Source organism: Falco rusticolus, chromosome 1 (assembly GCF_015220075.1).
Source record: "Falco rusticolus isolate bFalRus1 chromosome 1, bFalRus1.pri, whole genome shotgun sequence".
Taxonomy (NCBI): Eukaryota; Metazoa; Chordata; class Aves; order Falconiformes; family Falconidae; genus Falco; species Falco rusticolus.
In genome coordinates this window covers 51,969,071-51,996,983 of record NC_051187.1, presented here as the reverse complement: position 1 = coordinate 51,996,983, position 27,913 = coordinate 51,969,071, and the positions used below count along the sequence as shown (strand labels likewise).

Genomic DNA, 27,913 nt, shown 5'->3' with positions numbered 1-27,913 from the left:
TCACCAACATCTAACCAAACATAACTCATGCATTCTCCAGCTGGCATTTTGCTTGCAAATCTGTAAGTGACACTGCCACAGGCTTAATTCTCCAGCCCATTCACAGGCAAAGAAGGTCAGTAGATCCTGCATGAGGTGCTGGCAACCCAGACGTCGCACAGGCTCCCAACACAAACATAACCCAGAGAACATGGGAATTCAGTGCAAGAGAGGTCAGGTGATCTTCCCAAAGTATCCAGCTGTCCAAGATCCCTGTGTAGCAATCTGCCATACAGAGAGCAGAGAAATATAACAGGAGTATATATTAAACTAGCAAAAGCCTTCCCTGACTTAAGTTTGAACTATATTTTTCTATGCTCCTTCTAATCCTTTGAAGTATTTTCCCTCCACAACAGATGTTAATTCTTACTCACACTCACAACTTACATTCATTCAACCCTTTTTGAGTAATTATTTCTTCAAATCCTGCTTTCTACTCTTTCACACACCCCAGGCAGTCAACAAAAGGACTTTTTTTTATTTCACATTCTTTCCCTGACTTGAGCATGAGAAAACCCATGAGCACAAGAAAACCTCTTCTGAGATACAAACCCCACTGCTAATGCCATTACTACATTTACAGATGCCAAGCACGGGAAGTGACAATTGCCAAGTGCAGAGACCTCCACACAAGCAGTGAGCAGCGTGTTGCACAGAAGGAAAGTATACATCACATGAACATTACAGTGACATCAAACATAAAGCATCTTATTCCCTCTAACTCAAAGAGCTGCTGACAAGCCTTCATCAGTGACTGTTTCTTTCCCTCATGCTGACAAAACATAGGCATTCAATAATCAAATTATTTATTACTCTACAAAACAAAAGCATAAAAATAAAACAAGAAAATGCAAAACACAGATGCATTATATCAGGTTACTGTACCTGATACTTATGTAGACAGAAACTTTTCTAGTCTGGATTGGCATTAACACATAACAAACCCAAACTAAAACTAGTTTACTAAAAAAAAAATAAAATTAAAGACAATGTTTTCTGTATTAAAACATAAGTGTGAGAACACACATTGCTCAATGCTATAGATAACCTAAAACTTAAATAACTTCTGAATCACTGTTGTAACTACTGAAACACTGAAGATTGAAAAACTCATTTAGGACTCATGTGTATCCTTTAGTACCTAAATATCTTTCAAAATAGTAGCAGCAAGACACTTCCCAGATTTGTTTGCTGTTCTTTTACACAAGTTCCAAAAGCGCTGCCTGACGTGACTGAAGTATCTACAGTCCAACTGTCATTACCAGCTGTATTTCAGAAGAAGAATCAATGATTATGGCATGTTAAGATCAGATGAACATAAGGAAACCATGTCTCAATCAAAGGAAGAGTTTGAGGGGGTTTTCTCCCTTTTTAAATTTAGACGCTATTATGCACTCAAGCTTTATCAAATGGTATATTAAAACTGCTCAGAGAATGTACAACATACCTTGTTTCTATATTATTTTCTTAATATACGAAAAGCATTTTGGTGACAAACTTCAGAACATTCCCTGCAATTTTTAAGCAATAGCTAAAAGTTCTTCATACTAGTAGAGGACAAAGGTAAAAGGGTTAAAGTACACAGGTTTGTTCTTATTAACTCATATTGATATTAATGCTAAGCATCCTTTGATGAGCTGTACCAGCAGTAAGGAGCATGACTTCATGCTAACTGAGCATCGCCTATATCTTGTGCAGTAACCTACACGTGTTCCAAACTCTTGGGAAACTGACTGCAAAAATGTAGCGATTCACAGCCTTTATCAAAAAACAAATTCTATTTGATTTGGGAAAAAAGCACACACAAACGGAACGACAGTTTTCCAAATTGAAAAACTCCCCCAGGTGAGATGGACAAAAAGGCAAAGATTTGTGTACCATTCTCCCCCTGCATATTACCACCTTTCAGGAAGGTCTTCGCTTCCAAGAACCTTCAGAGTGGGGGCGAACTGTGCTCCATCTATTCTCTGTCCTGCAAGGCTGATGTGTGTGCACCCTGCTCCTCACTGCAACACCTCTGCTTGTCCACCCTGAGCTGAGGGCTCCCAGCTGCCTTCCCCACAGACCTGTGATGCCCTTGCCTTCCCTCTCCTACGGCCCCTTCGGCTGCACCAACAATAGCAGACAAATTAAAGTGACAAATAAAAGCTCCCCCAGATTTATTCTTCTCAGAAGTACCTCCACCAGGGGAAGCCTCCCTCTTTCCTCAGGACTCCACTCATTCCTTATAAAGGGACAAATCACACAACTGGAAACAAACAAATTAAAGCAGCTACTGTCCATCAGGACGAGGAGGAGGGCTTGGCAGAGCCAGAGGTGTCAATGACATCAGCCCAGATGCCTCCCTGCTCTCATCACCCGCCTCTGTGGGTACAGTCCTTCCTCAGACAGAACACAGAAATGAACTCATAAATGCCTAAAAGCACATCCAAGCAGAGAACATTAGTTAAGTTCCCAGGGCTGTCCTAACTGAGTAACATTTTCTGAAAGCATATAATTAGAAAATATAATAAGAGTTCCTAGAATGACCTGCCTAATGCCCCAGAACAGCTCAGCGGTATCACTAACGTTGGTATCACCAACGTCCTCCGGCCCTCTGCCTCCTCACCGGGATCCATTACTCCTTTATTGCTATGACAATTAGTAACAATTGTAATTTCTTTTGAAGTTTAATATCTCTTGACCCTTTCCCTGTTCTCCTTCTTACCACTGCTGCTGCATTCTTTGAAGAATAATGCAATTAATTTTAAAAGAAGAAAATAGGAGAGATCAAGCCCTAAAGAGCATTCAAAGTGAATAGTTTCAAGGCTTTGCTACATAAAGAAAAAGAAATTAATGCTTCCATCGAAGTCCCAAGGAAACATCTGTTGTCTATTTATGGTGGCATACCTTCTATTTATTCCAGGAGGCAAATCATTTAGTTAAGGCAGAAGCCCTGCAGCAAAAACTTCTCCATTGGCTCTGTAATAGCCCCTTGGAAACTTTAAGACATATTTTGCTACTTCTGGTGTCTGCTTGACTTCTGATACTGTTTTGCCATTAAAATGGACCCAAAACTAAAATGATTCTGCTTTTTTCTTCCATTTGATCTGGAAGTTGGTCATAACCCGTGAGAAGCACCCATGAACACACTTACTTAGTCAATCATTTACCCACGCGTCTCGGTTTTTCTGACTGCAGACTCGATTTTGGTTCTTTCCGCTGGACTTTGGATATTATCTCTCCCCCCCACCCCCTGTAAAGCAATATAGGATCAAACAAGATGAGGCTTCGAAGTTTTAGCACCTTTAGTCAAGACAGGCTGTAATCCCCGTTTACCTACCACTCTTTCCACTTTTGACTTGGTGAACTACCACTGTTAATTAAACAAGTTTAACAGTGATATATAAAATGTTACTAATTCAGAATAAAAAGCAGTAATTTGGACAACAGTTCAGACTGTTTTTAACAACTGATGATGCCTGTAGCAGAACAGAATGCTAGTCTAAGAATATTTCAAGGCATCACTAACTTTACATTAACAATTTTCATATTTAAAATTATTGCAGCAACAAGAAGTGTAAACTGCTGGGTTTCATCCAACAGCTCGGTATCTTACTCAAAGCTCATTGAACTCAATGGTACTCAAATTAGTTGTGACTGGGCCTAGACATTCTTAAGAACTATGACCTAAGGAGTGTTTTATTGTTAAAAGATACGTGGTGATTTGCAGGGATATAGTTCAGAAACAACTGAAACATTAGAGGGATAGAGATGTATCAGACATACAGTTCCTCTCAGCCAGACAGCACGTATTTGATTAGTAAGTTTACTCAGAATTGCTGCAGGGGGTTTCCTTCCTACCTTAGTTCCCTCCCTATGTCCATCTTTCTCTTCCGAGTTTCCCTTCCTATAATCACTCAAAGGAAATCTAATGCATAATACAAGAATTTCCACTCCTTTTCCAGAATAGTAAATTATTTCATTATTTTTAGACCTGTTCCAGCTCAGGGTCTACAACACTTACAATGAGTTTGAAATCTGGAATAAATAAAAACAGCTTTAGTAGTAAATACACATAAAGTGCCCAACATAACAATCTCAAAGCTACTATTGGGCTTAATCAAACAACAAACAGCAAATAACATTTCTTTATAAAGTCCCCTTTACAATGTGGGGGTTTTAAATTATTATTCCAAATAACCAACTTACACATATAAATACCGAGTGAAATTACTCCTTACAGAATTATTAGTATACTCCTCTAAAAACTGGCTACTCTGGTATTCAAAAATGACAAGAAAACATACATATTAATATACAAATACATTAAAGCACATTATTTTGTTCAGCAATGAAATTCACTTTTAAAATGGACCTAGCAAAATCGGACCAATTGCGTAATATATATAAACAAAGCTAGGTAAATCCTTTTAAAACCAAATATTTACAACTAATATGCAAAACCAAGATGAATAATTGGGTTTACGTGACAAATCTGCCCATTTGAAACAGACAGCAATCCATAGCACCAATCAAAAGGTTAACTTGTTCGTGTTTCCACACATTTTTATTCTAGACTCTTCTTCCTCCTATACCATTGAAATAATAAAGTAGTAAGATCCTAAAGGCAGCAGACACAGGTTGTCTATCATTACCAGCAACTTTGAAGAGTTTTATATATTATTTTGTAATTTTATTCTAATTAATACAGTCAGTATGATGTTCAATGGCTTCTGTTTCTTTTCCATTTTCTATGCTGCTATCTCAAGGGAGATTCAGCCCTGACAAATTTTGTTTTTCTGGACAAGGGGATGGAGATTTTTTTTCTGACCAGTGCTGTTGTGCATCCACAAAGAAGTTGCCACTGGGGCCTGGCATTTCCCAGTGTTCTTCAGGGTTCTTTGACACAAGTGACTGAGATTTCCATTATATTACAGTATGGTGATGCTGCAACAAAATCTCGACTGTTGCTTGGAGAATGTTCTAGACCTTCGAGAACCTGAGGTCCAGTAAGCAACTTAAGGAAGCTACACGACTGAAGCACTAACATGTTTGTAATTACTCAGCTCATAAGCACTTTTGTCAGACACGTATATGGCTGAAGATAGTATTCACAGAAGTCACTGCAAGTTACTTTGCGCTATACATACATTGATATAACCCTACTATCATGAAAGTGAACATACTGACTGCATTTTAATCTTTAATGTATCTTTTGATCAAGCTTCCCACCGGTTCTCAGCAAACACACTTTTTCCTGGAAAGCATTTTATCACTGTGCTTCCTGTGATGCGTGCCTATGCAAAATGCTGCTGCTGCAATTCAAACCAAGGCGATAAGCTTTGGTCAGGGCATCCCTCTTTGAAATGCCATTCATCATCACCTCCTATGTTGTACACAGACACATTTCCCCTCAGGAATCCGTAATCCTACTTCACTGCCACTTTAGATTATATCAGGAAAGCCCTAAAATCCAGGGGAATAATTTTTTAAAGCTTCTTCCCCTGACATAATAGCACATCTCATTTCCATAAGTGATTATGCAGTGGTCACTGGATTTTCAAAGATATTTTTAGAACTACAAGAACAAAATTCTAAAAACGCACTTTCTCAGAAAATGCTTTGGGTTCCTTTTTGTTTTCCTTTCTCCCCATGGTGGCTTTTACACACCTTTCTGATAGTCCTCCTCTGTGTTACTGTTCTTAACTACCTTCTGAATACAGATTTGCATACCTTATTGGGTGGGGTTTTTTTTTCCACAAAAAAGAAGGATGAAGTGTTCAAGCCTCCCCGCTGAAATGGTGTACTAAATGGCATTTATAAAATTATTCTCAGAGAGCAAGAGCCTAATTTTTAGTACTTAATACTATAGATTCCTTTTTTCCTTCACTGTAGAAACATACATGGGGGGCTACTCGAGATCAATGCTTTTGCAGTTGCACATAGAAAACACTCTAGGGAGAATAATTTGATTCTTTTGTGAAGTCGTATGTATGACAATTCACCTGTATCTACTCAGGGTCACTGTATATCTAATGCTGGAGAAGATCAGAATTAAATACTTATTTCAACTCTGAAATGATTTCTAGAGATTGCCAAAAGATAGTACTTCATCAAAATTGTATTCAGCAAAGGAACATAACATACAGTCAGCATAAGAATGAAAACGGAGATATACCCAAGGAAAAAGAAAGACCTTGAGCTATTTAAAGTAATGTTAACTCCTAGAACCATACCTGAATAATTCATGGACATAATGAAGTATCTCCCCTTCTGCACTCTCCCACATACTTCAAAGGAAAAATGAAAGTACATGAAACCCAGCAAACAGAAAAACCTTTAAAAACACAGAATCCCTGTCAACAGTCTAAAAATCTCTGTACCAAACGTAAAGCTTATGTAAAGCCTTTCATATACCAAGAGAAGCTTAAAAGTGTTTTTTTTTCCTGAATAGCACCACCCAAAAAGCGTATCATTCCCTATTTGAATAAACCAGAGACTTTAAAAAGGAAAAAATACATCTTGTAACATTTGGTAAGAACATTTTCTGTAGCTAACGTGGAAATTATTTTATATTATAAATCAATGTGCCCTTAAGAACCAAAGACAGAAAATCATCAGTGGACAGAACTGCCTAACTTTACAGCTCAGATTCATCATACCATTCTTCAAAATATTTTTTGCATGCACGTTTTCGGCTGTGTGAGGGAAACGCAGTATTTTCCATCCTAATCTCGCTTCTGCCCTTTCAGTTCTCTCTCTGCATTAAATCAATGTCTGTAATGATGCCCCTTTCGCCTGAATGATTAGAACTAATGGACTCTCTTAACAGGTCTTAGTTTACGCCCACCCTGTCGCCCACCCACACAGGGTTCAGAAGCGTAACACAGCAAAGCATAGGCACCGATGGTGGCAGGAGCAGGAGGTCAGCTTGCTCCCCTCTGGCCATGGTGTCAGTGAGGATCAGGTAACAGGGGGAAATGGTACCTACCTGCAGAAGTTCAGAAACAAAAGCTTTCGAGCAAACATGTTGATGCACAACACCAACGTCACTCTCCCCATGCGAATCAGCTTTCCTGTCACTGGGACAGCATGCAGCAGGATCATACGGTAGGGTACTCTGACACCCGGAGGTCACTAGCCCACCTCCCACCACAAATCTACACCAACTTCTCTTCCTACACAGCAGCTGTAGACGCTGTGAGCTGGTCTTGGATACTTTTGCTGATGTTGAGTCATCCAACACTGTAACCTTGGTGAGGACAACATGCCGCTGAAAGCCATGGCTGGGCAGCATTGATTGTAGTCCCGTAGTGTAACCTGCCTCTACGACAGCATCTGTGAATGCCGATGGATTCACCTCTGCAGGAGTAACCAAAGCCACACTTCATATTTGCTTCCCTTGAACTCAGACATATGCACGCTAAAACGGATAGGCAATAGCCAGTGTTTTAGTAACACAGCAATGTCACTAACAGTATGACTGCTAACAACACACCAGTATTTTATAGCACAGCTAAGCACAGGTATATACGTAACATGCAACTGCAAAGATTCAAACAGACAGTGGTGGCATATTTGCACAAATGATGTACAGGGAAACATGCAAGTAAAAGAAAAACCACAAGATGACAACAAAGGTGGTATAACAGGCAGGAAAGGTGTGTGATGGAACCAGAACTAGTCCTGGTTCCAAAAATAAGATGACCTATAGGAAAGGCAGATGAAGTCCCCTCCCTTTCCTTTTGGGGAGGAAGCTGAGAAGCACAAAACCACCAAGGATGAGCAAGCAAAGATGGGGAAGGAAGAAGCAGCACACTTTGGCTTCAGTTTCCAATACCTGAGAGTGCAGGAGCTTGGCCCCCACAGCCTCAGCAAGGGTGATGGTGAGGACCGCCATCATCACTGGTACCTGCAGCCCAGTGAAACCGGCCGTTTGTCAGTCTCCTGAACAGCCCTGTTGCAGCCACCTTTAAGTCTTACATACACATACACCTATGTGCATGCACCCACTTGCAATACGCCAGCCAGCTGCACAAACAGCTCTTACAGAGCTGGGAGGCAATAGCTGCCCTCACCATTTCAAATTTAGCTTTATTAATCTATTAAGTGTTCTAATAAATCCAGGTTCAAGTCAATCCCAGATAAGGATCAGCTCTTGAGAAAGCTGATAAAGACAGCAATCACCTAACCTTGAATTCACCATCCAGCGCGAGAATATCGGAGTAAAAGCCACATTTAAAATATGCACAAGCTTATGTGCATCAGAAACTTGAGATTTGAGTCTGTGAATAAAAGAAAGAACAGTATCATTTCAGACTGAGAGGCACTTTGCTGACTGTTTGCCATTCTTTCCAATAATTCTAGCGCGCTCAGATTCACTTTGTCTGTAATCAGAACCAAGACAATTGGATTTTGCGTTCAAAAAGAAGGTGTATACATTTTTCATACATAAATCCATAATTTCATTAACAGAATCATAGAAAAAAAATTCTTCCATAAGGAAAGTATGAAAATACAGTCAAAGAGATGCAATAAAGCTTAAAATAACCAAATAAGCCTTCTTGAACAGATTTTTTTCCTCTCACTCACATATACATATGCTCTCCTCACAGCAGAGGGATACATCTGCAACACATAATTTGCCTTGCGGATTAGTTGATTTTTTTACAGTTTTTGTAATAGGCAAAGCACTATGCAAGCATTCTGATGCAGTCATTACCATCATATAAAGTTTTTTTACATCTCACATGCCAGATTTTTCTGCCAAACACAGAAAAAGCTCCTCGAGTACCTCCATCCTGCACTTATATAGGATATAATTTAGAGCATTCTGTGAAGCTTATTTGTATAAACCTTAGACATGTCAGTATAACAGGTTATTCAACACATGGACTGATCAGGTAAATTTTTCCAAAATCACTTAAATAAAACCCATAACTTACAGCTAAACATTTTGGCAATTGAAACCTTGGCAACTAGAGACTTCTGGCTGCATCCTGACAGCACCCAAGTCAGTGCTTCAGCCAACATTTAAAGGGTCAAAAATTGTTTTTTGACACCTAATCGATTTCATTTTTGCCTTTTCTTGGCCAGCAGTACATAGGGGTGGGGGGTGAGGGGTGTCTTACAACAGTAGTGCATGGTGGGCGTTCCTACAACTAGTATGAACCTCGCTGCCAAAAAAAGAAACATTTAAATTCAGGGGATAGAAGAGGGAGAACCTTAGCGTTTATAGTTGTGATAAACCACTACCACTCCTGGGGTAAACCACAGCACTCTCTTTAAAGAATATTCTTCTGACAAAGCATAACAGGACAGTTCTCCTGCCACCATGCAGCACCAGCCACATTCAGCTGTCAGAGACAGGTCCAAGGCCCCATTCCCCCAAACAGGACTAACATTGTTCAGCACGTGTTTTCAGTATTTCTGAAAAGCAATGCAGGAAAAGATACAGGTATGGTACCAAGCTCAAGAAGCAATCAGTTCTTCTTGCAAATAACTTCTCCCCCAAGTGTCCCAGTTCTAGTCATTCATCTGCATTGTTGGAGTCAGCACTGCTGGATTCCAAATGGAGACAATTTCTTTTACGGTTTGAGCATTATTTTATTCCTAACAAAAGACTAAGATCTTGCTACATACAAAAACCTCAAAACTCTGAGCCATATGATTAAGTAAATAAAATATTTTTGTCTAGTAAAAGAAAAATTTGATACTTTTTCCCTCCCGCTATTATTATAAGCCAATTCAAGGCTGAACCTTCTGTTTCTCATTCTAATTTGTAACCTGCAATATTGGTGATAAATCACAAAAAAGTGAGCCCTGTAAATGAAACCACAAGTGACCCTTTACTATAGCATTGTTAATGCAATATCATAATAGATATGCTATTGCTAATATTATTTGAATTCTTTCTGTTTCCATGGCAACTTTGGCCTACGGCTGCTCTAGTAAACAGGGGTTTAAATCATTCTTTGAGAAAGGCTTCTGCTCAAATGTCATTTTTCTGCTAGTGCATACTTTTCTCCAATTTCTTTTTTGGGTTTTGGGGGTTTTGGTTTGGTTTGGGTTTTTTTTTGTTTGTTTGTTTTTGAAAGGAAGAATGTAATGGCAATTACTGGTTCAGAAAACAGATTTTTTTGGTTATTGCAGGTGAACGAGCAGTGAATTCAGAACTTGAGGAAGCAAGACAACCTGTAACAAGCTTTAACATCAGCAACACAAAACGCAGCATTCCATCCTGTAGAGGTATCTAAATTTCACAAAGACTGAGGGAAAACAACCACCTGCTGGAAATTTCGTAATGCGTACATTGCGTAGGCTTTGTTACTTCTCTCCTGTACTTTCAAAACTCTTTGATGCTTAAAATTACTCTCTCTTTCAGTATCCACATCTGCATTTTTCTTCTAACAAATACTTAGTCCCCTAGACAACAGAATGGAAAACCAGCATGAATACACATGGAGCTGTGTCCAACTCTTTCCCATGATTTACACAGGTGTTTAAACTGAACAGACAGCTTCAGTTTGCCAGACATGCCCAGCTTAAGAACAGAACATTATACTGGTATCAGAGGTCACCTGGCTTTTATGTCCAAATTCAGAGATGACCAAACCTGTACATTCAGCTGCCAGTCACCTTGCCAGCCACAACTAGGGACAACTGACAGCACTTGGTTGTGTCCCAGCACTCACCTCCAGAAAGACCCAACCATCTGCTGATGAAGTCGGTACGCTATTAAGGGGATGATATCCTTGTAGGAGCAGAGTGGAAATGCCGAGAACACTACCCTCTTGGAGTGGTATAACACTCCTTGAACTCCAGGGAAGATGATTAGGCTAGTTCTTAAACTTTTGGGCACCCCTGATTGTTCAGCCTACGCCAACAATAGCACCAGTTTTATTACTGCTTCAGAGCCCAAAGCTTAAGATGATTCCCTTTGTAAGGCAATAAACTCACAGCTCGTTTTCAGTTCAACATAACCCTTCCTAATGTTAATTGCATCACAGACTGTTACTTGCTGTCAGGACATCCAATCCTTCAGTAATCTGAGTCAAAATCAGACTGATGTCAGATTTATCAGGTTGGGAAAATGTAATTGATGATGCATTCTAGCCAGTGAAAGCTCAAATAATACTGTTACATATAATATATATTATATATGCATACATATGGAGCCCAAATAATGTTATACGCATATTCTAGGGATTGGATCGGTGTCTGGTTCTTCAGAAAAAAACAGTATTCTAAAAAACTACATACACAAAACCTGCTCTTCACTCTGCTTACAGGCCTTTTACTCCCAATTTTGTTTCCATTTAATTCTGTCTGCTGTGTGGCTTTGCAGCTTAAACAGCATCTGCAGTATTTCTTTGACAATTCCGATTCTTCCTATAAATTTAACAGAAATAATGTGCATAAAATAAAGAATAGCAAAGAAATAGCACTTTTTTGGTTTAAAAGGACAACCAATAAAAATATGCACTCACTAAATCTGCAACTTACTTGTTAAAGGTTCTCTGGTTTGCCATATATCATGCATCAAGTCACAGAAAATCTTCATCCTGAGCACGTGACAAATCTGCTATTTGAACAAACGGGGGTGGGCAGCTGACTACACTGACAGCTTGGACCTCGGTCAGGAAAGACTTAGCTCTGCTAGAAAGTGCTCCAAAGACCTTTTGCACTAATCAACATTTATGTATCTTCAGTACAGACAGCTATTGAAACTCTTCGAGGTCACGGTGACACTGTCAGAAACTTTCTCAAAGCCTGACCAAAACCGACTGTCATCATGATTTTCACTTGCCATTAATTCCCAGCTGCCTAATTTAGTAGGGTAGAAAGCAGTCTCCCCAGTACTAATTGAAATAAATTTTTAATTTAATAGTCTAATGTGCTCTAGTTTGGGGTTTTTTTTCCCCTTTCATCAAATCAATGCTCTCATTATTCCTTAATGGCTAGGTGCTCAGGGCACACTGTTAAGAGGCCTAAAATAAGATAGCCTTTTGGTCAAAAGTCTAGATTTAAAAAGAATCAGCAATTCATAACATCACAGGGTACGTTCCTTTAGTACAGTTATCATTTCCTTTCAGAATGAGGTAAAACACAGTCTTTTGCTTTGATTAGGATAGCAGCACTTGTAAGTTCACTTAAAAAACAGCACAAAACCAGACTTGCTCACTGCTAAGGACAGGTTTGTATCCCATAATGTGACCAAACCAGATCCTCATGGACTAAGCTTCAGTAGGGCCACCGCAATAAACTCATGGGGAGAATACTACACAAAATGTTATTCAGCATACAACATATAAAACTAATGCTCAAATTTATGTTAAGGACAACATGGACTCTTAAATGAGACCAGTTCTCAGTGCCTATGTAGTCAGGACCTTACAGAATAAATTGAAGTATTACACGGTAAATATTTACTATCTTAGAGATAGCAGACTGCCATTATTTTCAAATTTTTACTAGAATCAGAAAGCACTTGTACTATACTTTTAAGTATAGCACTTCTATTCTACCAACATTAGTGATGTTGAAATTCCTTAATTTTATCTTGTGCCTTGATTTTTTACTCAGATTCAAACCTCACTTCAGCCAACAGGTTCTAGTAATGCTTTTTACAAGAACTAGCAGACATCTTCACACATCCAAAATACAGCAACATGTTCTTTCTTGGTCAGTATCCCTGTTTTTAAGATGCCTTTATGCATGTAGGCACTTTCTGCAGCTGCTGCTGCTTTTAGGGTAAGATAAGAGGCAAGTACAGAAGTAAAGAGGTTTTAGAAATATGCAGCAGAATCTACATAAAGATAAGACACTATTGGACATGCTGAGCAAAAGAAATCTGATCAAATATATAGGCCCATGCCTTCTACAGCCTTAATTCTGTATAGACTGGATTAACAAAAAATTAGTTTGGGTTTTCTTTCTGTTTATTGGAGTCATAAAGCAAACGTGGTAAAGCCAGCACATGTAAATGCTGTTCTGGTGCTCAGTGCTATGCAGTACTATTATTCCCAGTTCTGCAGTACAAGTGTGCATGTACTTTTACAAATGATAACTTATTAGCCTACTTGCCTAAAAAAATAAGGTTGATGTCATCCCATTATCTAAGCACAACCTTTTTTTTTTTTTGTTATTCTTTTCCCAGAAAATTTTGAACCACTTTACCAACATTAACTGAATTGGACAGAAGAGTAACAGTCTTAAAAGACAAAATGCAGAAGCTAAGCAACAGGAAATATTGGGACAAAAAAGCGAGATTTAAGCACTGCATCTGCTATGAGCAGAAGTGCTGTACAAGCTCACACTTTACAATGCTAGGAATGGAATATTCTTTTTGCCTTGACCACAAGAAGTTTCTGCTGAAACCCACATCCTTCTTTGACACTGACATTGATCCATCTGTTACAAAACACAAATCCCCTTGCAAGTCAGCTTTCCCTAGTCCCAAATGCTCATAAAACTCATTTGCTTGCTACATGATATTCCCATACTCTAATTAATACAGGCCAACTCATCATCCTATTGCTTTTAGGACAGGAATCAGAGACAGGGGAAGTTATTCCACAGAATGAAGTGGCTGCGCTGCTGGGACCAGAGCGCAGTCTTTCATTTCTGCTCCTCCCTTATTCAGCCATACTAGGCAATTGCTTAATTTTATTGCGTCGCAATTTGAGCAAACATCCACCCGCTGGAACTGACTAAAACAAAGAGATGAAGTTCTTAACTTGCCAGAGGTTCTTAAACAGGTTTGTCTATGCTGCCACACTAGCCACGAAACCAGCGTCTGTCCTTACAGCTGCTGAAACAACGAGCACGTACCAACATAATCACAGTCAGCCTGCTGTTACTAACAGAAGGGATGGGTTTTTCTTCCTTAAATCTGTACTCACTTCAGACAGGTGAGCAACCTAAGCTGTTAACAGAATAAGAGAGCAATACACAAATTACTGCAGACAGAGATTTACTGAGTTAAAGGTTAGATTTAGACATTGTGGTTGTATTATTTATAAATAAGTGATAATTGAAACTGACTGAGGAACAGGCATGTTCCTTCAATACAAACACATAAAAACACATATACAGCACACCAACTTTTTTGCTTCAGCAGCACTCGTCACCACAAACACACAATTTCAGGATCTTCCTCCCTGCTCTGACTCACCACTGAATTGAGTCCATTTAAAGGCCCAATGACCAGGTAATAAAAGATGTAAGGAACGGTCCTATCAGAGAGATGACCAAGTAGTTACAACTTTAACCTCCAAAATGCTACATAGACACAACAGCCCTGCTGCCCATCTGGCAAAGATTTAGGAGACCAAGAGGCAGGCATTTGAAAGTCCTGAGCCAGAACACTAAAAAAACCCACTCAAAAACCTCAAACTAAACCATACCCTTACAACTATAAGAACTATGTACTAATTTCACTTTTCATTTGTACTTTTAGGGGATGAGAAAGGAAACAAAAATTAAAACTGTATTTTCTTTCACTGGTCACTACCTGGGCAACACCACAGGTGTGATGAGCTTGCATTGGTCTCAGCTCCAGTTCTCCACTTCAGCCCCAAGGCAAGTGCCCTTCTACACTCCAAATCATTTGACAGCATGTTCCTCCTCCTTCAAGATGAAGATTCAAGACTACCCACAAAGGTATGAACTGCAAAGATGTAACAGGTTTGTTGTTTTCCCTTCCCTCAGAATACACAGGAGGCTAGCCCTGCAAAACTTAACAGTACAGTGTATCAATGAAAGTTTGGCATTCTGGTCCCTGGGGAAAAGTCCAGTTTAATTTATGAGAATGTAAACATAAAATGTGAAAAAAAATATGTATCTTTGTGTGCAAAAATGTTCTTCAGGTACCAGTCATGAACAAAGCAATAACTGTTCATCTACTGGATTTTCCATGCACTATCTACAAAACTAAAATACAACACTAAAGATTTTTGTGTAATTTTTCAAATGTAAAGCAGAGAAAAGCTACCAATACACATGTATTTGCCATGTATAAAACAGTTCTCCAAAATTATCTATTCTTGCTATTTTATAAGGTTACATTAACAGAACCATGGTTTGTGGACCATAAAAATCCAGGATTTATACTTATACATTTGAATATTTCCCAGTGGAAGATATGCTTGCATCGATGAAAGTAGCATCCTTCATATGTTCTACTTGCTGCATGGGTTGGGCTAAGCGTCCAAGGAAAAGTGGATTTCATGCCTTTTGGAAAAAAAGTCAGGCAATAACTTGCTTTTACTCAATGACACTATGCTTATAAAAAGGCATCTGCAGGGGAATTGGAGCCGGTATATGATTTGCTTTGTTATGTAGTTTGCCTTCTGAATTACTGTAACCGATATTAAACTTGTATATTTATCTTGTTTGGATATGAAACGAGGAAAAACTTGACATCTGATTGTATTCTGCTTTAATTTTTCTTAGTTTGATGAAGCTATAAAGTAGAAGGACTAAAATATTACACCTGAAACGCAGAATAACCTAAAGGAACATCAGTCAACTGAGAAACTGGGAGCTTTGCTACACTTGCTGCACTTTCTACTTCATTACATCAGGTAATCTCTTCAACATGAAGGTACTGTCTCCACTCCTAGCCCATGTCTGTCTAGCTTATTCAGGTAGTAAGTCTCAGAACAAAAAACTGTGAGCAATTTTCCTACTCACATTCAGCAGGAGATTCAGCAGGGACAGCTGAGATCACCAGCCCCATCTCACTGCTCCATCCCTCCTCTACTTTATTGCAACCTTATGAAGACACGTGGAACAAGTATTCAGTTCTGAACTTCCACAAGTTACCACTAGAAGTGTTAAAATAAATACCTTTAAGGTAATTTATCCTAATAGTCTGTGATGTAAATTTTTGTGACCCAGAAGCAATCACCCATCATGTTCTGCTCTCCCAGCCAAAAAAGGAGCCAGGTGAAAATTGGAGAGCTGTAGCTGCCTCAGCCATAATAGCTTCTTTCACTTGTAGCATCCTATCCCTACACAGAATGCCAAGTGTGTCTTTCAATCAATGCCTTTATGCCAGTGCTCATGCACTAAAAACCCAGAAATAATGACAATTCAGTGCAACAGTAAACAAAGAAAATTCACAAGGTATCTGTACTTTCTTTTGCATGGTGTCTTATTGCATGAAATTTAGCTCTTTCATTTGTGCATAATGTCTGTGCGCAATGAAATCATTATTTTCTGAAACGTCTTGAGACAATTTATAGCAAAAAAGAAATCACACCTCTGTTATGCAGCAATACAGTAGGATTTTATTTCCCTTCTGTATAGTATCTGCATTGCTACCAAGCAACAGCTTTGAACAACTGGACACTCTAAACTGTTACTCAAAAGTGTGCAGATTTCTTTTCCAGCCTCTTTCTGTTTACAGAGACAGCGTAAAAGCGCGCTGAGCTGGCCTGTCCATATCTTCCCTCAAAGCATTTCTCCACGCCGCAAGAACTGCTTAGCCTACCTGTTGCCCAGCGCCTTTCGGCATCTTTTCCCATGAGCCACACTGCACCACTCTGATGTTGAAGCTTGGCCCCTGACCCTGCAGAGCTTCAATGGAAGGATTAGACTAGCCATGGTAATTTGTCTGTCAGGCTTCTTTACCGCTGAGCGATCTCTGATACTTTTTTTTTTCCCCCCCCAAGGACAACACACTGCCAAGTACATAGCATCGCAGGGTTACAGCTTCCTGGCTATGACAACATCGTCATCAGAAATAAAAACCTCCAAGAGGCTTATTTGCCACAGGCTTCACCTGCTGAGATACCAGAGCACCTGACTCGCTTTCCTCTCCACACCTCCATACATTTTTCCATGCTGCAAAGGGGCGCGCTTCTCCTAAATGCTTCCAAAATATTATTGCACCGTTATTTGTATAAAATAAGGAAAACACAATTTATGTTTTAATCAAAAGGTTCAGCTGTCATACTACAGAAGAAATCGAGCAGCCTTTTACCCCGAAGCCCAGGCACATTTTACATCAGCATCCATCATTACAAAGAAGCTTACTGCCACCGAGTGGCTAAGAGGGAAAGGCAGTTTCTTGGTGAAATGCACCTTTTAATCTCTTGATGCATTTCCCAAAAGAACGTTTTTGAATTGAGATTTGACAGTGTCTTTGTGTTAAGAAGATCAGGTAATCAAAAATTAATTTCTAGGCACAACAATCTTCCTGTATGTCTGAAAGAGACAAATGGTGTATTGATACCACAGCATAATTGCCTTTAACTTTTACCTCAGGGTTCTATATCATAAATGTCAACTTTAATGGAAAGATACACAAACTTAAATATTAACACTACCAAGACTTTAAGAAGTACATCATTATTGCTGTTATTAGTAGCAGATCTGATAGCTCTCCGACATACTTTTAAATTAACTCCACATACAGGAGTTCAAATCACATTCTCAGTTATACATTGATTTCAATCACACACACACACACACACGCGTGCTTTCTTTTCAAATTAAAAATAACAGGATGATACGGTACTGCCTTCTGCCTTTTATACATAAACTTTATATTTCAAATTGTCACTTCAAAAAGAAAAGCTTCTAAAAAGTGAATAAAAAATAATTATGCAAAAGGATTATGCAAATCCTCAGAACAAAGTCCCACTTAAAAGAAAAAAGCACTTCGCTTGTGATTGACAATCACTTGTCTCAGTGCTTATTTCTTCGTCTTAAACTGGGCATAATCTTGTTACAGGACTGTGCCCCACTCCTGGTGATTTGAAAGAAGACACTGTTCTTTCTGAAGAAAGTTCTTCAGGAATGACTTTTCATCTTCTCTTCCCAAGAATAACAATTGTAACAACTTTCTGTATCTGTATACTTGGTATCACATGGTTATGCATTACACCACACAGCTATTCTAAATTTTTCTGCTCCAGTATCAGCAAAAATAATCATCCAGGAGAGCGAACACTGTCTTCTGTTTCATGTTCTACATGGTGCTAGAAACACTGATAGTTTCTACTACTAGCTGATGGTTTCAGCTCAAGCACAAACCAAAGAAAAATTATGTCTTCATTTTTGCAAACCTGAATCTCCTTCCACTCAGGTCAGAGAAAATAATAGTCTCTACATAAGCAATCTTCCTGTAATCTGGCAGTTATAGGCAAAAAGAAAAGTTGCTAGAGATTGCATTTGTTTTTTAAATACTGGGAGGTAGTTAAATTCCACATCAAGATAGCTCTATTGATCGTGAAGTCAGAAAAGAACTCCTAATTTAATCTCTACAGTTTAACTGATACTCTTTCCTGCTTTTAGCTGATAATACAGCCCTTAACACTATGAGAGACAAATGGAAATAAGAGAAAAAGGCTCTGGGAGGAGCTAAAAGCAGGCTGCCATTAGTGTTGAGAAGGTTACAGAGAAGACAGAACACCAAGCTCTTCACAGCAGTGCATGGCACCAGGAGAAAAGATAACAGACATAGACATGGAAACAAAAGATTCAGACTGGGTATAAGGAGAAACTCGTTCCCCATGAGAACAGCCAGGTACTGAAACAGTTCCTTGAAGCTGTGCAGTCTCCTGCCTTGAAGGCTTTCAAGCCCCAGCTGGCTCAAGCACCAAGCAACCTGGTCTGATCCCACACCTGACCAGACTGGTGACCTCCCAAGGTGCCTTCCAACCTGAATGACCCTGTGATTCTACAAGGAACTACCACACATAAGGTTACAGAGACAAAAGACCTGCCTTCTTAATTTGTATTTTAAATTAGGCTAGTAAGAAAGAAAATGACAGGAAAACAGAAGCATGAAACATCACAAACAAGAAATGGTAAGGTATTTCCAAAAGCAGTATTAGGAAAACAAGCTTAATTGGAAATAGCAAAATTGGTATATTGCTGTGTATTGCACGAAATAATTTTCCAGTACTGATAAGGCATTAACATTAGAGATCCTGTCACAGAGAACTCTTGTATTAATTACATGTTCAAGCAGAAATTCCTATCTGTAGAAGCCCAGAGACTTTCCTGGGATTTATTAGAGCAAGTTAGATGACATTTCTTATTATATAAGGTTGTCCTCCCAACAATTTCCAAGAAAGAATTTGCAATCTTCTGGAGATTAACTACTCATCCTGTACTTTCATTTACTGCCACCAGACGCTTGCAGTTTCATTTTTTTTTTAATCGTCAATTGCATTGTGTGTTTACAATGAAGAGAAGTCCTTCCTTATCCAGTTGCATGCAAAGCTTATGAAAGTTTGACTTCTATACAGGGGGGCATTGAACCTTCTTGGTTGCCAGCTCATGGTTGGGATTCAACATGGACACTGTACAGAAGAGGTTCATTCACACAACATTCAAAAAAGCAGCCAAAGCACCTTCAACATCCTGTGGTTATTTGATGTACAGAATTATTTTTCTAGACTTTTTATTCACTGGTCATCCTTCCAGAGTTTGGCTTCCAAATTTGGGAGTTATGAAATTACTTTACGAGACCAGTTTCTTACTAGAGTACTGCTGAAGAAAAATTTCAAACCCATTTGCAATTGCTGATAAAATATCATAGGATTATGGTTTATGCTGACATGTCTGGGAGTCAATTACTTGTGGTGGGTTGACCCTGGCTGGATGGCAGGTGCCCACCAAGCTGCTCTACCATTCCCCTCCTCAGCAGAACAGAGAGGGGAGAAAATAAGATGGAAAAAAGAAACTTGTGGGTCAAGATAAAGGCAATTCAATCAAGGAACAGCAAAGGTTGTGCACACAGAAGCAAAGGAAAACAAAAGATGCTATTCTCTGCTGCCCATCAGCAGGTGATGCTGGGCCACTTCCCAGGAAGCAGGGCCTCAGCATCTGCAGCAGTTGCTCTGGAAGGGAAATGTCATAAATAACTAATGCCCCTGCTTCCCTCCTCCTTCCTTCTCTTAGCTTTTATATCTGGGCAGATGTCATACGGTATGGAATAGCCCTCTGGTCAGGTGGCTACATGCCCTCCCAAGACCTTGCCCACCCCCAGCCTACTGGTGAGGGTGTGGGGAAGGCTGGAGAGCCAGCCCTGACGCTGTGCGAGCGCTGCTCAGCACCAGCCAGAACACCGCTGTTATCAGCACCTTTCCAGTTACCGATACAAGCACAGCGCTGGGAGGGCTGCTGCGGGGCTCAGCCAGACCCAAGACATTACTACTACTAAATTTTAAAAATAAAAGTTAGAAAAAAAATAAAGATGATGGGGTTTTGTAATTCAGTTTGAAGCTTTATTTCATCTCTGGACAGTAAATCCTAATGAACAGCAAAACTCTCCAGGTGAAATCCAAGTAACTTGTGGTCTGTCCACAAGTATATTCAGAGCTCACGTTACAAGTCCACAAAGTTTAGTGAGAATTATTTTTTGGTTAAAAAGACACTGATGAACACTTTCATTAAACTCCCAGAAGCTAAAACTATGTGTAAATTCAGTAAAATATATTTGCTTTTAAACCCAACAAAATTCAAAATCTTCTTATCCCCATTTCACCTTAGCTGAATATTCAGCCCTTGTTTCCCCAAATTCCTGACAGTCTGGCACAACCCTAAGCATACTCTGTTCTTTCCTTACTATCACTGTGGCATTTTCCATGCTGGGTGTTTTGGTTTTGCTCTGGAGGTTGATTTTTGTGGTTGGTTGGTTTTGGGTTTTTTTCCATTTTAGATGTTCTTTATGAGCAGCACAAACACAAGTTCCTGATTTTCAAAAATGATATTGTAGGCATACTAGGCAAATCCCACATGAACATAAAACAATTCTGTATCATTAGGAACCAGATCTTTTGCCTTTTTTATAAATGCCGAAGGTTGTTATAAAGGAGAAACAGTTGCCTCGTAATTTCTTACAACACACAATCTGACTATTTGGATTCATCGGAAAAAGTTCCAGTTTTGACTCAGCCGGTTTGATTACCATGCAACCCTAGTACCAACATCAACATTCTTGACCAAAGCAAAGCTTAGCAAGCATCAATGTCTTGCATTTCTTTCATTTTTCATCTCAGTATCCAGATCATTCGGGATATGCACTAAAATAACAAGAAGGCAGAAATACTGTTTTCCTCAAACTCCCAGAGGCTTTTACTGGCATAGCACAATGAAGAAAACTAAGGGGTCTCCATTCCTGTGCTACAGCCAATTCTTCCCATGAATACTGTTCTATCAAAATGGGCCTCTCGGCAAGTTTTGATTTGAGTAAATAAAAACCTCCAAGTATTGTATTACTACTGGTTCTGTAGCTTTAGGCTTCAGATCAAGATCCATTAATTCCCCAGTGAAGATACAGCATCAGTATAAAAAGCTGTATTTTCATCAGTGGTCATTGCAGATACAGAAATAAGAGGACTACCGTGATGCCCAGCAGATGTTTTGGGGCTGGGTGAAAAAATGACCCACATACAGTATTACATCAGCACATCATTAAAGTGAAGTTCTGATCTGAAATGAATCGCATTTTCATAAGGTGGCACATTGACTAATAAGAAAAAGTATTTGCTGGAGGCTGCCATTTTTTCCTGTTAGTAATGCTTCTGCTAATCCCAATTATTCTCATGAGCACCACAGCACAGGCCTTAATCAAGGGTAGAAAGAGAAAGGGAATAGAAAATGAAGTGGTAAATGTGCGGAATGAGGGGACACCCTTAGCAGAGCTATCTCCCATCTTAAATACTGGATATTTTTCTTCTAAACTGCAGATAATACATTCAGTGAATACTAATACATTCTTTCAACTACCTAAAATGCAAGCTGCTTGGTAAATTTATTGCTGCAGGACTTCCATATAATTCTGAAAAATAAAGAGGATAACCTGTATTAACCTAAATTCTACAAAATAAGAGAATAAGCAATATTGGAGGGGTGGTGGTTTTTTAAAAAAATACTGTGATCCTTCCTTTGGGAAGGCAAACAATACTTCTACTTCTGAACACAAGGCCAATTATCACCTTTTCTCCTTATTTAGAAAACTCTAGAAGTATTTTTTCATACTCAGGCCAGTTTCAGATTCTCAGAACTTCCTATTGCCAAAGTCACCCTACCTAGCTTTTGCTAATGCTGGCTGGCTCAAGGCCTTGGCAGTGGCCAACAAGGTGCACTAAAGGCAAAGGAACTTCACAGAATTTGAGGTGACTGATCCTGCCAGCACCACCCAAAACATCTGAAGCCTCGAACCATAAAATTTTGCTACTGGAAAAAAAGAGAGTGGGATTACATCACTTTGGTGGACAAAACCAGCACTTAGTTTCCACCAGGTGGCTGGCGTGTTAGCATACTTTGGTATGTGTAACTGAAGGAAGTTTATAAAATGTCACTGTACGGAAGTTTATAAAAATAAGCTGGCTGCTAAAGTTAAAAATATCTCCAATACTTTTCCAATGTAGTTTTCCCAAGTGACTCACTCCCTCTCACTTCCCCCCCTCCCTTTAAGAGGGACGCAGGGGACCTGGAGCATGTCCAGAGAAGCAACAAAGTTGGTGAAGGTCTACAGCACAAGTCTTATGAGGAGCAGCTAAGGGAACGGGGGTGGTTTAGTCTGGAGGAGACTCAGCAGGGGACCTTATTGCTCTCTACAACTACCTGAAAGGAGGCTGTAGGTGGGGGTAGGTCTCTTTTCCCAGATAACTAGCGACCGAACAAGAGAAAATAGCCTCAAGTTATGCCAGGGGGAGGTTTAGATTGGATATTAGGAAAAAAATTTTCGCTGAAAGGGTGGTCAAGCACTGGAACAGACCACTCCAGGAGGTGGAGGAATCACCATCCCTGGAGATGTTTAAAAAATACATAGATACGGAGCTTAGTGACACGGTTTAACGATGGACTTGGCAGTCCTGGGTTAACAGTTGGGCTTAATAATCTCAAAGGTCTTTTCCAGTCTAAATGATTCTATGACTGCTATGCAAAGACTTGCACTATGACAGCTGTTATTTCTGGACGTTTGAAATCATGACAACTTCATGTAAGTAACTATATATAAATGCACACATGAGCTAGTATAATACTCTTAACTTCACAGACAAATATGCACCCCAGCATCTCAGACAGAAGATATGGGCCAAATGACTTAATAACAATGACTGCTACCGAATGGGAAAGATCCTTTGAGTTACCGGTGATCTAATAGTCCTTTCAATGAGTACTTCAAGTTCTTGCTGATTCTCTGGTGTTGGTTCCTCAAATAACAGCTTTTTCGTCCTCCTCCACTCCTCTGACACATGCAGAGAATAAATGAATTGCCTATTGAAAACACTGCCTGTTTTGACGTTGTGCCTTCTACGTACATCAATCTTACCTGCTGGCAAGTCATGCTGAAGCTTCAAAACTGCCCACAGAGTGCACAGCACATAACTCAGAATCACAGAAAGTCGCAGAAAAACTAAAGCAGGATAAAAGCAGTTACTGAGTTAAGTCTGCTACCCCAAGGCAGTAAGAAATACATGTATGTAATTTCTATCCACTGCTTATCCAGTTTGCTCTTAAAAGATTTCCAGTGGCGGAGATTCCCCAATACTTAGACTACCTCTGTTTTGTTTACCAACCTACCATCAAAAAGCATTTCTTAATACACATCCTGGTTCCTCCTTAATGCAAATTAAGATGAATACTTCTTGTCCTAACCATTTTGAATACAGAGTAGATTATTTCCTCCATCCTTCCAGCAGACACTAATGTATTTGAAAGTAATTGTTACTTCCTCTTCAAGTTTCTCTTCTTAGGCTATTTGACCTCAAATCATTAAAAAATATTGCCCAGAGTTTTCTTTGATCATTCCTATTGCTTCTCCTTCCCTCACACTTCACAAATGTTTGAGAGACAGGTGCCTAAACTGAACACAGCACTCAAGTTGAAATTTGAGTTCATGTTTCTGCATCCCAGAATTAGGGAGTATCTATCCCAAACACAGAGTTTTTCAGTAACAGCTATTCAGAGTTATGCAGCTTTCAAGGCCACATTAAAGTACTGCTGTGCAATATACTCTAAAAATCAGCATATGGCTGTTAGAGACAATATAAGTTCTATGCTGAACTGGGGTCACGCAGCACCACAAATGGAAACATCATCCTCTCAAACTGCCAAGCAAACAGGCACAGTTTTCACCACAGCTTTTATCACCAGTGCTTCCCAATCCCAGTACTAAACTGGCTTAAAGAAACTGAAAACCACCTTCACTCAGTGAAAATCTCCGTATCTTTATTCTCTCCAGGAGCATACCAACGCATTAGAGTTACTCCTGTGTTCTCAGCAGGAGGTGGGCAGGGGGAGAGAGAACGACACCCCAAAAAAACCCAGCAAAATCGAGAACATGAAAAGGAAACCCATCAAGAAACGAAAGGCACCAACAAGCGGGATGTTCTAGAGTACACATAAGCTATAAAATGGAGATGTTAAGACATGAGGGATGATAAAGACAAGTTCAAGATACATAAGGGAAAAGCCATGGAAAGTCGGCCAATTATTTGGCTTCTGCTGGGTCAGGCTGCCACCTATCAATCTGTATCATAACTGTTAACGCCAGTGACGCTTGAGAAAGCCATATTTTAACTATTTCCATTTTAAACCCTTTTCTCCTGTCACTAGTAATTCACCCATGTCTTTCACAGCCAGCTCTTCCTAAACTCACCTTCCCTTTCACATAACATTATACCCAACCATCTTTTTGTTAGTTCTGGAAGAATGCTGCCAACTATGAAAGTAAATGAGTAGCTGAAAACTAAACATACATATTCCAATACAAAAGCAGACAATAGATGGGGTGGGGAAGGACGTACCATCAAAGGCGCTTACTTCCACTGCTCTCTTCCCCTGCTGCAATAAGCACAGGATTGAGCCTGGCTTTTCCTATTTAGACTGATTCTTCCCCTGAATATAAGTACAGGACATCGAGCCTGCAAGGGCTCACACTGCCCACCAGCAATGTGCTTTCTTCTGCTAGATCAAGTTTAATATAACTGAAAAGTGTGTTCTCAAACACAGTATCTCATGATTTGTGCCTCAAGCATCAATATTTTTGTAGCACTTTATTTACCTGCAACAGGCTATATGGAGCTCAGCATCGGTATCTCTTAATCTATAAAAAGTGTGTTTTATTATTATACTGGTGAGTGAAAAACTAGCTACCTCACAGTATAATATACTCAGTACTGCAAATCCAAACTCAGGTTTCTCATCTGGAGTCCTGCAGCTTGTGCTGATCTGTAGGATCAGAGCAGAGCCCAGCCAGTAAAGATTGCTCCCCTGGTGATACAGAGTTTCGTTAACTTGATCAAGGGTTGTATTAAAGCATTAAGTAAAACCTTAAATCTTTGCCTGTTGCAGCTCTTGCACAGACACTCACATACCTAAAATTTATTAGTATAGGCAACCATATTATTGATAAACACAACATATGAACACACAACAGCAAATAAAACAAAATAAAACTGCAAGTTATAATGAGTCCTGCACTTCTCAGTGAATACACAGGATTAACAACTGATTATTCTCCATCCTCCATGGAGAAATTCAATGGGTTGGTTGTTTTGGTGGTTGGTTGTTTGGGGTTTTTTAACATTTTCTTCACTTTCTTTTAATACATAAATAAATAAAAGGCAAGAAAACTAACACCTGCAGATCTATACACTGCAGTGAGAAATTGAAATGCTCCGTTCTGCCTATCTGCCCTTTTAGTACGACTTGGATACCATTATTTCATGTCCATAGATAAAATTATCTAAAGACAAAAAAATGACACATAGTATTGCAAAGGGAAGAAGCAGAACTCACCACATGTACCAGTCACTGAAGTACTGCCTGGAACACTATCACTGCTGATCTCAATTCAAGTGGGCAAAAACGTTTGATCCAGTAATCTGGAGAAAAATCACACCTCCACCTTGAGCATAGAGAATCAATTAAGCCTAAACCCACTGGTTTTCACACAGGCTCATAGACAGTCCAAAAGTGGGGGTAAGGAGTGGTGTTTGATTTATAGTTATATTAATAAACCCATAGAATTTTGGTCCCTTACCATGCATAGCTGCTCCCTTACTCATATTTGATATGTAACCAAAATAACATTCCAAGGGTTCCAGAAAAGCAAAACTCATTTGAAAAAAACCAACATTTCTATTCTAATACTTTAACCAACTTAGACTGAATGCTCCCAATCATTCCACCAATCATCACGGTCCCTGATGTCCCAGCAAACCACTGTCAAACCACATCCGAAGTATAAAAGGCAATAAGCTTCAGATGCTTCCTACAAATAGTTTTTCTGGAGGCACCGTTCAGGCAAGGCCTTGTTTTTCTTACCAAAATAGAATATTCATTCTCATGCTGAAGTTTTTTACATCCAAATTGTTGTATATTCTAAGGTGACTATCATGTGCTTCAGTGTAACACCTGCAGGAATAATGGTAAATTTTAACTCTATATTTATGCAGAGAACAAGGAATGTAAAACCTAATAGCGGATAACTAAAAAACAAACAAAAAACCAACAGTGCACTCACAAACTGTACCTCTGACACTAGCATGAATGCCTCTAATTGTCAAAGCAATAGATAATTAGTTAATCTTGCTGGCACTTTGCTAAATTTCTTTTACAGGTCTGCTTTACCAAGTTTATTCTGCATACATGTAATTTTCTGCTCCAGATGAATAGCTTAGGTTCATCGTAACAGTTCAGCCATGCCTGCAGGCTAACTGGAGTCAGAGTTTTCATTTTCAACCTAAGATTGGATGCACTTGGTCAGTCAATGCACCACAAACTTCATTTTTTTCCCCTCTAGTAATATAAACGCAATAAAGCCAGTCAAGTTAATGGAGGTTTGCGCTACGGTAAAAACTAGAACAGGGTTGGCTGGGTAGATAGCTGGTTGGGTTTTTTTAAGTGCAAAAGGAAGGACATACAAAGACATTTTTCTTCCCAGATTAAGGAAATAAGTTTTTTCCTTAAACAAATCAAGAACCTTTTTCACCCATGAGAATATTAATACTTGAAATAAATGTTTTACTGAAATAAAAAAAGAGATTTCTGTTTATTGCTTGTAAGGCTAACAGGGAAAAAATTACTTTCTTCTTCACAAATGCCACTGGCTTGAAATGTCAATAGCCTCATAAAACAAATTGATACCTATAAATTAGCTATGACATTTTTAATGAATGAAAAATAATTCTGAACAATGTAATAATAACTTTACTTGTTGAATCAATGTTTCAAAATATATGTCCAGTCTCAAAACCACCAGAAATATGTAGAACTGTATCAACAATAACCTGAAGAATATATACCATGAAGTAGCTACCTCAATTACAAGCATAAATCTTTATCTTTCCTTTGTCATGCATGTATACAGAGCTGCTGCTGATTCTATTCATTACAGCAAAATCCAGAACTCATACAGGTCTTCAGCTCTCGCATACATTCAGACACTAAACTGAAAATGACAGATTAAGCTATAGGAAAAACCTCCACTAAAATACCTTTTATCACCGTATGTTTCTAGGGACATAATCCCTCATTCCATCAGCATTTTCACAGCCAGCCAGATGACTGTATTATTTATATACGTTTTTTCAAATAGGGAAAAAAAGAAGGCATTTAAGTAACTTAGCTCAAACTATGCAGCGAAGCCATGGGAGAGGCTAAGGGACACCCTCACAGTTAACAGCTCCTCATCCTTTCACAAACTAGAGCTCCAGACGTGGCAAACTAAAGTCCTTCTCCAAGAAACATAAACTCAAAAAATCTGTGCAGGTTTTATTACTATCTCTTCACTGCGGATTCTCAGAAAAACAAAAAAGACATTCATGCTGTATTATACCATACGTACATACAGCATAACAAATATTATTATGAATAACTTTGTTATAATAAAAAAACCTGTACTACTCACTGATCT

The 27,913-nt window shown here is 39.1% G+C and overlaps 1 protein-coding gene across 3 annotated transcripts in view; it reads right to left on the bottom strand.

The window, feature by feature from the left end:
* CCSER1 (coiled-coil serine rich protein 1) overlaps nucleotides 1–27,913 on the bottom strand; it is a 722,557-nt gene that overhangs the window by 592,728 nt on the left and 101,916 nt on the right. The gene's annotated exons all lie outside the window — the stretch shown is intronic.